At 51.4% G+C, this 11,947-nt stretch overlaps 1 long non-coding RNA gene across 1 annotated transcript; it reads right to left on the bottom strand.

Moving 5' to 3' along the window:
- Positions 1 to 4,658: 4,658 nt before the first annotated feature.
- Positions 4,659 to 5,169, bottom strand: LOC135316115 (uncharacterized). Its single transcript, XR_010375565.1, has 4 exons — positions 5,098 to 5,169; positions 4,946 to 5,001; positions 4,820 to 4,860; positions 4,659 to 4,718 (listed from the first exon to the last, which is right to left on the bottom strand). It is a non-coding gene; the product is annotated as an uncharacterized LOC135316115 (long non-coding RNA).
- Between the last annotated feature and the right edge of the window lie 6,778 nt (positions 5,170 to 11,947).

The following is an 11,947-nucleotide window of genomic DNA, read 5'->3' as shown; positions in this document are numbered from 1 at the left end:
TTTCAGAGGAACCCGCTCCATTCCCCTGCTCAAAGGGGACCGCTTCCTAGACAACCCTCTCCCCTACGCTCTCTTTAAAACCCCTTCCTGCCACAGCCAACCGTGCCGCCCTCGCTCCCCCAACCCCTTCCCCAGCACCGTTGCCTCAACTTAGCTTTCAAGGGGCCGAGAGTCTCCCTCTTCCCTTCCTTCTGAAGGACAAGCACACGTCACTCCTCCAGTCACCAGCTGCCTCTTCGTCATCTGAAAAACAAAAACAATCACAAGCCCCACACAACAGCCCTGTCAGTCAGCATCCCATCGCTCTACAAAGACCTAGGCCGCTGCATCCGTCTACCTCAGATGCGCCCAGCTGCTCTGCTCACTTGCTCTGTGGCCGTGCCCAACTCACACTGTTGTCCTCCCTTGTGGCCCCTAGGGATACCAGGAGACCATGTTACCACTGCACTTCCAAAGGAAGTTCTCCCCAGCCCCACACCCCTCCTCCCTGCAACCCAGCTCACCTCAAACGCGCATCCAGTCCCAAGGGCAGCCGCACACCATCTAAAAAACCAAACAGAAATGCTTCAACCCGCTTGCCGCACAACACCTTGGTACGGAACCACTGCCTTGACCACAATCGCCTCACCTTCTCAGACACCTCGTCGCCATGCGTCATCTCCCCTCTGAAGGCTGATTGTGGCACCTGCAAAAATCCAAGCAGAAAGGCACCTGCTGAGAGGCTGCAGAACTGACAAGCTACCCACACCAATCCCCGTTTAAGACTCGCACCTTTTCCTCACCAGCTCACCTACCTGGACGCCATCAGATCCAACTGCCATGTTCAAGCTCGACCACCACCTGCAAGACCCAAACAGGGGTTGTTCATGACTCTAACTGCAAAGCCCCAAAGAGACACATCGCTACTTCAGCGCACCTAACATTGCCCAACCCGTGCAGTTCCCCTCCGGTGCCCGGATCCCGCTTGGCCCACCACATGCACCCTCAAATATTAATGCCATATTGCACTCACAGAGCCATCAGTCACCATTTCCTTCTACATACACCACGCACCAACTCACCTGCTTACAGCGCTATCCTCAGCCCTCCTCCGTCGCCCTGCACGACTCCTCCCTCGGCATCTGCAAAAATACCAAACAAGTCCCCTCAATGAACAGCAATAGCTTAGCCATTCCACAGGCCTTGTTCCCAGGTAGCAAGCCCATCGAGAGCCCAGCTAGGCCTGCTCTGCCATCTAAGCACCGTAGACCAAGCATTACGCCCGACCCACATCCAAGCCGGAATGCCCCTGAGATGCTCTCTGCTCCGCTGAAGCAGGAGCTCCCTCTCCCAGACAGCTACCGTCATCCCCTGGGAGGCCACAAAACACCATGGGAATTCTTCTTCTCACCCACTGACAACGGCCGCTCGATCTAAGAGGGCCACACATCATTTCCCCCAAAGAAGCAAGGCACTTTGACACATAAGCCATAGCCTCTCATCGTTCCTGTGCCACCTTGCCCTGACTCGACACCCCTGGGCAGGGCGCCTCCAAGCCAAGACACCACAACCACAGGCGAACCCTACACAGAACGCCAACAACAACACGCCTCAAAAAACAAGCCAAGTTGGTCGGCGAGAGCGACGACGCACGGACAGAAAACCTCCATCCGGGAAGGGCACGCGCAGAACCCTAGCGTGCTCCTAGCGCCACGCCAGAAAACGACGAGACCTTCGTGGGCGGGGACAAGCGCTTCCTCTCAAAACTGACAAGATGGATGCACAAGCAGCCCGCCTTCAAGACCTCAGCCCCTGAAGATACAAGGAAGAAGTGCCAGTCCCTAAAAGCGACAGCTAGCGAGCAGAGCCGCTCATGCGGCTGGGAACGGCGCGGCACAAGACCACCGGCCAGAACCACCCGAGACGCCAAAACGATCCACGCTGGAAGCTTGCGACGCCAAAAGAGAAGCGCCCGATGGGCGCCGTGCCCACAACTAGGGCCTCGCCGGGCCCTACTAACGCTGCCGAGGCACCTGCCTCGATCCTACGGAAGAACGAACAACCGAGACCCGAGGAAGGTCAAACACACCCAACACCAAACACACAGACGCACTACACAACGACACGCACAGCCTGGAACCGCCCTGCCCAGGGCACACGTTCCTGTCATATTTCAGAGGAACCCGCTCCATTCCCCTGCTCAAAGGGGACCGCTTCCTAGACAACCCTCTCCCCTATGCTCTCTTTAAAACCCCTTCCTGCCACAGCCAACCGTGCCGCCCTCGCTCCCCCAACCCCTTCCCCAGCACCGTTGCCTCAACTTAGCTTTCAAGGGGCCGAGAGTCTCCCTCTTCCCTTCCTTCTGAAGGACAAGCACACATCACTCCTCCAGTCACCAGCTGCCTCTTCGTCATCTGAAAAACAAAAACTATCACAAGCCCCACACAACAGCCCTGTCAGTCAGCATCCCATCGCTCTACAAAGACCTAGGCCGCTGCATCCGTCTACCTCAGATGCGCCCAGCTGCTCTGCTCACTTGCTCTGTGGCCGTGCCCAACTCACACTGTTGTCCTCCCTTGTGGCCCCTAGGGATACCAGGAGACCATGTTACCACTGCACTTCCAAAGGAAGTTCTCCCCAGCCCCACACCCCTCCTCCCTGCAACCCAGCTCACCTCAAACGCGCATCCAGTCCCAAGGGCAGCCGCACACCATCTAAAAAACCAAACAGAAATGCTTCAACCCGCTTGCCGCACAACACCTTGGTACGGAACCACTGCCTTGACCACAATCGCCTCACCTTCTCGGACCCCTCGTCGCCATGCGTCGTCTCCCCTCTGAAGGCTGATTGCGGCACCTGCAAAAATCCAAGCAGAAAGGCACCTGCTGAGAGGCTGCAGATCTGACAAGCTACCCACACCAATCCCCGTTTAAGACTCGCACCTTTTCCTCACCAGCTCACCTACCTGGACGCCATCAGATCCAACTGCCATGTTCAAGCTCGACCACCACCTGCAAGACCCAAACAGGGGTTGTTCATGACTCTAACTGCAAAGCCCCAAAGAGACACATCGCTACTTCAGCGCACCTAACATTGCCCAACCCGTGCAGTTCCCCTCCGGTGCCCGGATCCCGCTTGGCCCACCACATGCACCCTCAAATATTAATGCCATATTGCACTCACAGAGCCATCAGTCACCATTTCCTTCTACATACACCACGCACCAACTCACCTGCTTACAGCGCTATCCTCAGCCCTCCTCCGTCGCCCTGCACGACTCCTCCCTCGGCATCTGCAAAAATACCAAACAAGTCCCCTCAATGAACAGCAATAGCTTAGCCATTCCACAGGCCTTGTTCCCAGGTAGCAAGCCCATCGAGAGCCCAGCTAGGCCTGCTCTGCCATCTAAACACCGTAAACCAAGCATTACGCCCGACCCACATCCAAGCCGGAATGCCCCTGAGATGCTCTCTGCTCCGCTGAAGCAGGAGCTCCCTCTCCCAGACAGCTACCGTCATCCCCTGGGAGGCCACAAAACACCATGGGAATTCTTCTTCTCACCCACTGACAACGGCCGCTCGATCTAAGAGGGCCACACATCATTTCCCCCAAAGAAGCAAGGCACTTTGACATATGAGCGATGAGAGGCTGTGGCTTCTGTGCCACCTTGCCCTGACTCGACACCCCCGGGCAGGGCGCCTCCAAGCCAAGACACCACAACCACAGGCGAACCCTACACAGAACGCCAACAACAACACGCCTCAAAAAACAAGCCAAGTTGGTCGGCGAGAGGAACGACGCACGGACAGAAAACCTCCATCCGGGAAGAGCACGCGCAGAACCCTAGCGTGCTCCTAGCGCCACGCCAGAAAACGACGAGACCTTCGTGGGCGGGGACAAGCGCTTCCTCTCAAAACTGACAAGATGGATGCACAAGCAGCCCGCCTTCAAGACCTCAGCCCCTGAAGATGCAAGGAAGAAGTGCCAGTCCCTAAAAGCGACAGCTAGCGAGCAGAGCCGCTCATGCGGCCGGGAATGGCGCAGCACAAGACCACCGGCCAGAACCACCCGAGACGCCAAAACGATCCACGCTGGAAGCTTGCGACGCCAAAAGAGAAGCGCCCGATGGGCGCCGTGCCCACAACTAGGGCCTCGCCGGGCCCTACTAACGCTGCCGAGGCACCTGCCTCGATCCTACGGAAGAACGAACAACCGAGACCCGAGGAAGGTCAAACACACCCAACACCAAACACACAGACGCACTACACAACGACACGCACAGCCTGGAACCGCCCTGCCCAGGGCACACGTTCCTGTCATATTTCAGAGGAACCCGCTCCATTCCCCTGCTCAAAGGGGACCGCTTCCTAGACAACCCTCTCCCCTATGCTCTCTTTAAAACCCCTTCCTGCCACAGCCAACCGTGCCCCCCTCGCTCCCCCAACCCCTTCCCCAGCACCGTTGCCTCAACTTAGCTTTCAAGGGGCCGAGAGTCTCCCTCTTCCCTTCCTTCTGAAGGACAAGCACACATCACTCCTCCAGTCACCAGCTGCCTCTTCGTCATCTGAAAAACAAAAACTATCACAAGCCCCACACAACAGCCCTGTCAGTCAGCATCCCATCGCTCTACAAAGACCTAGGCCGCTGCATCCGTCTACCTCAGATGCGCCCAGCTGCTCCGCTCACCCGGCTGCTCCGTGCCCATTCCGGACGAGGACGAACGCCACCCCCTGCGGCCCCTAGAGATACCACAGGATACACAAAGTTACCATCGCTCTGCCAAAAAAGGAAGAACGAACCACACCAGCCCCACGCCCCTCCCCTCTGCGACCCAGCTCACCTCAAACGCGCATCCAGGCCCAAAGGCAGCCGGCGCACAACCTGCAACGCCAAAGACAAACGCTTCAATTGGGTGGCCGTACGACACCTTGCTCTCAGACAACAGCCTGGCCTTCAACCCCCTCACCTCTCGGACCTCTCGTCGCCATGCGGCGTCTCCCCTCCGAAGCCTGCGTGCGGCACCTGCAGGAACCCAAGCAAAAAAAGGACCCGCTCAGGTGCTGCGGGAGTCTCAGGATACCCGCACCAACCCCGCCCCCCCCCATCTCAGACACGCACCTTTTCCTCGACAGCTCACCTGCCTGGCCTCCATCAGATACGGTCGCCATCTTGAGGCTCGCCCGCCACCTGCAAGAGCCAAACGCATGTTGTTCACAACCACCTGCAACGCGACCCCTCAGGACGAATCGCTACGCTTCAGCCCACCCGTCACCGCTCGCCCTGTGCGATTCCCCTCCTGTGCCCGGATCCCGCTCGGCTCCTCGCAGGGGCCCAAAGAAAAACACCATAATGGGCTCATAGAGCCAACAGCCGCATCTTCCCTCTAGATACGCCGCACACCAACTCACCTGCTGACAGCGCCGTCCTCCATCACCCTGCACGACTCCTCCCTCGGCACCTGCCAAACCGATGTCAAACAAGTCACCTGCATGCACGGCGACAGCTGAAACACGACACAGGTCTCGATCGCATGCAGGAACACCCCTCGAGAGCCCAACTAGGGCAGCTCTTAAACATGAGCACAATACATCAGACATTAAGCCCAGCACACAGACAAGCCAGAACACCCTTGACATGCTACCTGCTCGGCTAAGACTCCAGCTCCCTCTCCCAGACACCTACGGTTGTTCCCTGGGGGCCCACAAAACCCAACAGGAATTACTTCCCTCACCCGCCGACGACAGCCAGTCGATCCGAGACGGCTGCAAAATTCCTTCCCCTCCTCCCCCACCCCCGCAAAGCCTGGGCGCATCCCTAGATGCCAGCACCACCCACCTCGCCCTGACTCTACATCCCCGGGCGGGGCGGCTCCAAGACAAACGCAGAACAACGCTACGCAGAACGCTACAAGCAACGGACCCCGAAGGATGAGAGGCAGCTCTCGGAGAGAACGACGACACCCAGACGGAACCCCCCGTCCGGCAAGACCGCCTGCGGGACCCCGACGGTGACGTCGGCAGGCCCTACGGCAACACCAGAGAACGCCAACAGCTTCGTGGACCGTGACAAGAGCTTCCTCTCACAACCGAGACGACAGACGCGCACGCAGCCCAGCTTCAAGACCTAACCGCCTAAGGACGCGAGGAAGAAATGCCAGTCCTCAAAAAACTCACAGCGACAGAGCGGCGCCGCTCACGTGGCCGGGAACGACGCCGCCCAAGACGACCGTCCGAGACGCCAAAACGATCCACGCCTGAAGCTTGCGACGCCAAAAGAGAAGCGCCCGATGGGCGCCGAGCCCACGACTAGGGCCTCGCCGGGCCCTAGTAACGCTGCTGAGGCACGTGTCTGGCTCCTAAAGAACAAAGAGAACAACCGAGACCCGAGGAAGGTCGGAGACACCCAACACAAAACACACACGCTGCACAGTAACACACACAGCCTGGAGCCGCCCTGCCCACGTTCCTGTCACATTGAAGAGGAACCTGCTCCTTTTCCCTGCTCCCAAAGGGGACCGCTTCCCAGACAGCCCGCTCCGCTGCGCCATCTTTAAAACCCCTCCCTCCCGCAACCCCTTCCCCAGCACCGTTGCCTCAACTTAGCTTTCAAGGGGCCGAGAGTCTCGGTCCGCCCATCCTTCAGATACGGCTCGCCCACCACCTGCAAGAGCCAAACGCATGTTGCTCACAACCACCTGCAACGCGACCCCTCGGGACGAATCGCTACGCTTCAGCCCACCCATCACCGCTCACCATAGCCTTCTCTGAGGTCTCATCACCACACTGTGTCTCTCCCACAAAGCCTACATGGAGCATGTGCAAGAACTTAAGGAAGAAGATACATGCTACGATATTACCCACAACAGCAACCTACCCACGCCGAATCCCGTTCTCACACATCTTGTCTTTGACAGCTTGCCTGCCCAGCCTCTGTCAGTTCCAGCTGCCACTTTGAGGCTCACCCATCACCTGTAACACACAAGTAACACAGGTCACTTTTACCTTCGCTATCAACACAACACCTCAGCAAGAACCGCTACTTCAGCACACCAATCACCTCTCACCTTGATCCACTCCCCTCCCGTGTCCAGCTCACACTTGGCTCATTCTTACCGCCTTCTAACCCCCCAAAACACACTGCAGACTCATTCAGCCATCAGTCACATCTTCCTTCTATATACCACACACCGGCCTACCTTCTTACAGCATTTCCCCGGCTTTCCTCTGTCACCCTGAACAACTCCTCCGCCGCCTCTGGAAAAAAAGGACATGGTGGAAGTCACCTGGATGCACAGCAATAGCTTAACCGATCCATAGGTTTTGCTCCCACGTAGGAATACCATGTAGAGCCCAACTACCACCTGCCGTTAAAAGACATACGGTAACTCAAGCATTACACCCTATACACGTACAAACCTGAAGACCGTTAGGATGTACTCTCAGCTAGCACTCTAGCTGCCAGCTACATTCATCCCCTTAACATCTACAAAATACTACTAATGTTACTGACCTTTCCCATTGCTTTTGGCTCTCGGCTCTGCACAAGGCTACGCAGGGTTTTACAGAAGTCTATGGATATTAACTATCCACTTGTATCGCTCTTCTTTTCCTAAAGAAACAGCATATATAAATTCCCATACGTAAAAGCATACGGAACACTCACCCTAACCCCTACCGCATCTTATCAATACCCTTAACAGTTAATGTCGACACCTTCCAGATTACACAAGAGAGTTAATGAAAATAATTTTAAGATTCAATAAAGTTGAGAATTCCAATAATAAAAAGAAACATACTTAAAACTAAAAAGAAAAAAATAACAGAACAGCATACTATCAAGCCATCTTACCACACCTGAACCTCCAATACAGTATTAGATAAGGAAAAACATATAAGTTTAGACACAAATGATCTTTCAAATTTAAATGCCACCAACCCTTATCGAGTTCTAAAAGCCTTACCTCCCACAAACATCTGCATTTCTTTAAATATCAAAACATACCTATGCAAAATATTTAAACAGCTCAAAACTTACAATTAAGTGCAGGAACACTAAAGCACCCACACTGGAGAAACCCAGGAGGAAAGTGAGCTCCCTCACCAGAGGCTGTGGCTCATATACCCCGGGCCCTGCCCACCACCCTTCCCACAATCACCTGGGAAAGGGGAGGGGTGAACCACCACAGGGTATAAAGGCAGCTGAAGGAACAGCAGGGAGTTTTCTCAAGTACTTTATGTTTACAGCATGGAAGAAAACTAAAAGAGTGGTTCTTATTGCAATTATACTACCATTTGTTTTTCTTCACCTACGTATATTGCATCAGCAACGTAGCCAGGTAAGAAATTACATTTCATTTTCCTGGGATGCATACAGGGAAAAACCATGTCTTACTAATTTATATAGAAGAACAACTCCTGGATTATAACAACACTATTATGACCGTTAGTTGCATGTTTTACTTTTCTGTAAAACAGAAGAGTTATACAGTTATGGTTCACTTCTAGCAAAACCACACATACTATCTACATACTAGCAGAGCTATAGTCTAGCTATGACTGAATGGCAAAGTGAATTAAATCTCTGGTTCAAACAAAATTATTTTGTATAAATCACTGATAATTCAGAGTAATTTTGACACTCTCTGACTGATTTCCTTAAGAGATTGATAGCAGTCTCAAAGGACAAAAATTACAAAAGGGAAATACAGGAATGGTATCAGAAGTTATATGAAGAGTCCTAATGAGCATATAAGCAGCTAAATAAAGAATAAATGGGGAAGTGCAATAAAAACTCATTGAGACGTGTGTTGCTAAAAATAGATCCACGCTATTGATTCTCCAAGAACCTTGAGAGAAGATCAGAGCCACCTGTAGACATTTTTGGGGTACCAGATACCAAAGAGAAACATACAATAAGACAGAAAACAAATTAATTACTGCAGAGTACAAAGATGGCTTTAGGAAAGGTTCTGGCAGAACAAGAGGCGTTGTCACAGGGATAGAAATAGTTTCTAATGGACCAGAGAAACTAAAGCAGTGGTGAGAATGCAGGAAGCTCAAAAGGGAATTCACCAAACTAACAGATATTCTCGGGGGAGCCGGAACAGGGGGGCGGCAAAGAATTGAGAAAACAAAATGGGGATCGGGGTAACAGATACCGACTCAGGAATAGAGCTGGAGGGTAAAGAGGGGTGCAGAGTGCCCTTCTGAGCTAGAACAGAGTCCTGGGCTATACGGGATGTCTCACGGGAACTCAGCAAACGGAGCAGAGGAGTGCCGAGGGAGCCCGAGACACCAAAGAACCCTTGGAGCGGGAGCCTGAGGGAAGTCTAGGAAAGGACCGTGACTAGGATAGAAGATGTCCTGAGGAAGGCAGAGAGACAGAAAAATATTTGGGGATGTGACAATTACATCCAGAGGGCATCTGAGCTCAGTAAACGCAACGTGAGAAAGCCAGGGAACAAATGGAGGCACAAACGGGAAGAAGAAAGGACAGAATGACTGCTGTGCGCAGCATATACAGACTCGGGAAATCTTCAGATGGTGAGAGGGGCGCGAGTGCCGCGGCAAAGCTAAAAGCGCGCAGAATGCGACCTCAAGGGGACCGATAGGTGTGGCGGCACCCTGAGGGGTCCCGGATGAGGCGCAGAGACAAAAGAATGCTCTGGGAAATGAGGATATGGTCTGGAGGGGTGTGACCAAATTACAGATCTCCTCAGGAGCCGGGGACCGGCTGGAGGTACCGTAGTCAGCAGACGGTATGCTAAGAGTGCTCCGAGGCACAAGCAAACCCGACGACTGGGTTCAGAGATAACAAGGGAAGACCAAAGTCCGCTACTGAGCTAAAACAGGGTTGTGGGACGCAAAGGGGCTCTCTGGACGCACGGCGACTGGGAGCGGAGGGGTCACGAAAGGCTCGCGGGGTAAGAGATTGAAAAGGAGAGTAAATGCTACCAAAATACTGTGGAGCACAGGGAAGGTCTCGGGAGGCATCCTAGATGGCATAGAAAAGAAAAAGATTGCTCTTTTTTGGGAACAGATGTCTCGGGAGAGGTGCGATTGTGACAACAATGTGCTGCTGGGGAACGTCTAAGACGGTGAGGTAAAAGGACGATGAGGTAAAAGAAGAAATTTAAAAAGCTGTGACACTAACAAAAGACAAGAAATGATTCAAGTGCTAATACAGCCAATGGATAACATGAGGCAGAAAGGTTAAAAACTGATAGTAAAGAAATAGGGAAAAACATAAATACCAAAGGTCAATTGAATTGGAGATGTAGAAAAAAAAATTAAACACTGAGGGATGTTAAAAAAACAAAGAGAAAAATGAAAAGACAGAGACAGCAAACTGAAACGGGAGCGAAAAGAAAGTTAAAATGCAGTGGTACTAATGAAAGATAAGAAATAATTCTGAGAAACAGCAAAGGGAATAACAGTAGACAGAACACTTAGGAAGCAAGACATTAGGAATGGGAAGGGCAAAAATAAACAGGGACCGCAATCTAAAAGAGAAAGCAAATTTTTAAATCTGTGACACTAAGGGAAGAGAAGAAGTAATTTTAAAATAAGACAGCAAAGGGGGTTAAAATTGGCATAGAAAAGGTTTAAAAAGCAAGGGGGATTATGGAAATAAAGATAAAATTTAACCCATAGGGACAGCAAACAGAGATGGATGAAGAAAACTGGTAAAGTGATGGTGTTAAGGGAAGACATATACTTTAAAGAAAACAGAGCAAAATAAGCACAGGACACTGGCTAAAGGAAGAAATCTGAAAAATGACGGGGATTAGGGAAACCGAGAGCAAACTATTAATAATAGGGATGAAAAATAGAAAAATATTATAAAAGCAAAGGTACTGCTACTAAAGACAAGAAATAACTCTAAAACATAAAGACACCAGATAAAATTATACAAAATTTTAGAGGCAAATACAATTCAAGAAATGAGGAAAAAGATTTAAAAATAGCAAAGGTCAAGTAAAATGGAAATGCAGAAAGTGGAAAAAGCAAGGTCATTAGTGAAAGAGAAGAAATAATTTTTTAAAACTTCCAAAGGAATGAGAGTTAACTTACAAATAACATTTAAAAAGGAAGGGCTTATAGGGAAATAAAAGAAAAAAATTAAAACAGAGACGGTAACCTAGAAGAGAGGTAGAAAGAAAATGGAAAAAGCGAGGGCGCTAGAGAGAGACGAGAAATAATTTTGCAAAGACAGCAAAGGGAACGGAGGTTGCTGTAGAAAGAATGCTTAGCAAGCAGTGAGTATTAGGAAATAAAGACAATCTTATGAAATAGGGACAGCGACCCCAAAAAAGACATGAAAAGGAAATGTAAAAAGCGAGAGCGCTATGAAAAAGAAAAATAATTGAGAAGTAACACCAGTGAAAGAGACAAAAGGAGAAAACTTTAAAAGCCAAGGGATTAAGAGACAATAATAACTAAAAAATAGTAACAGAATTAAAACACAGACATAAAATTTAAAAAGTGATGGTGCTAAGGAAAATGCTGAAAATGAACAAGTGACCACAGCAAAGGTGATAATAGTACACAAAAAGAACACGATAAAAGCAAGGGTGGTTACGGTACCAATGGAAAAAAATTAAAAGGGATTGAATAAGGAGTTCCGCTATCTCAAAGGGGGAAAAGCATTCTTCCTTGGGAATTTGCAGGGCTCGGGGAGGCGGCTTTAAGGGAGACTTGAAGGGAAAGGGATATAGCCAGGCTTGCTAAAGAAGAGCCTAGGGGCGGCGTGCCGAGCTCGAGGGTGAAATCGATATCCCAGCTTGAGCGTGTCTATCCTGGTGCACGCAGCACGGATGCCGCAAGCCGGGAGATAGAAGCTGTTGTGCAGCGGGATAGCTTTGGTTTTCTTGCCGTCGCAGACATCGCAGAATCATAGAACATTCTGGGTCAGAAGGGACCCACGAGGATTAGAGTCCAACTCCTTTCCCTGCACAGGACAACCCCAA

The sequence above is a fragment of the Phalacrocorax carbo genome, chromosome 17 (assembly GCF_963921805.1).
Source record: "Phalacrocorax carbo chromosome 17, bPhaCar2.1, whole genome shotgun sequence".
Lineage (NCBI taxonomy): Eukaryota > Metazoa > Chordata > Aves > Suliformes > Phalacrocoracidae > Phalacrocorax > Phalacrocorax carbo.
This window is presented reverse-complemented; position numbering and strand designations above follow the sequence as displayed.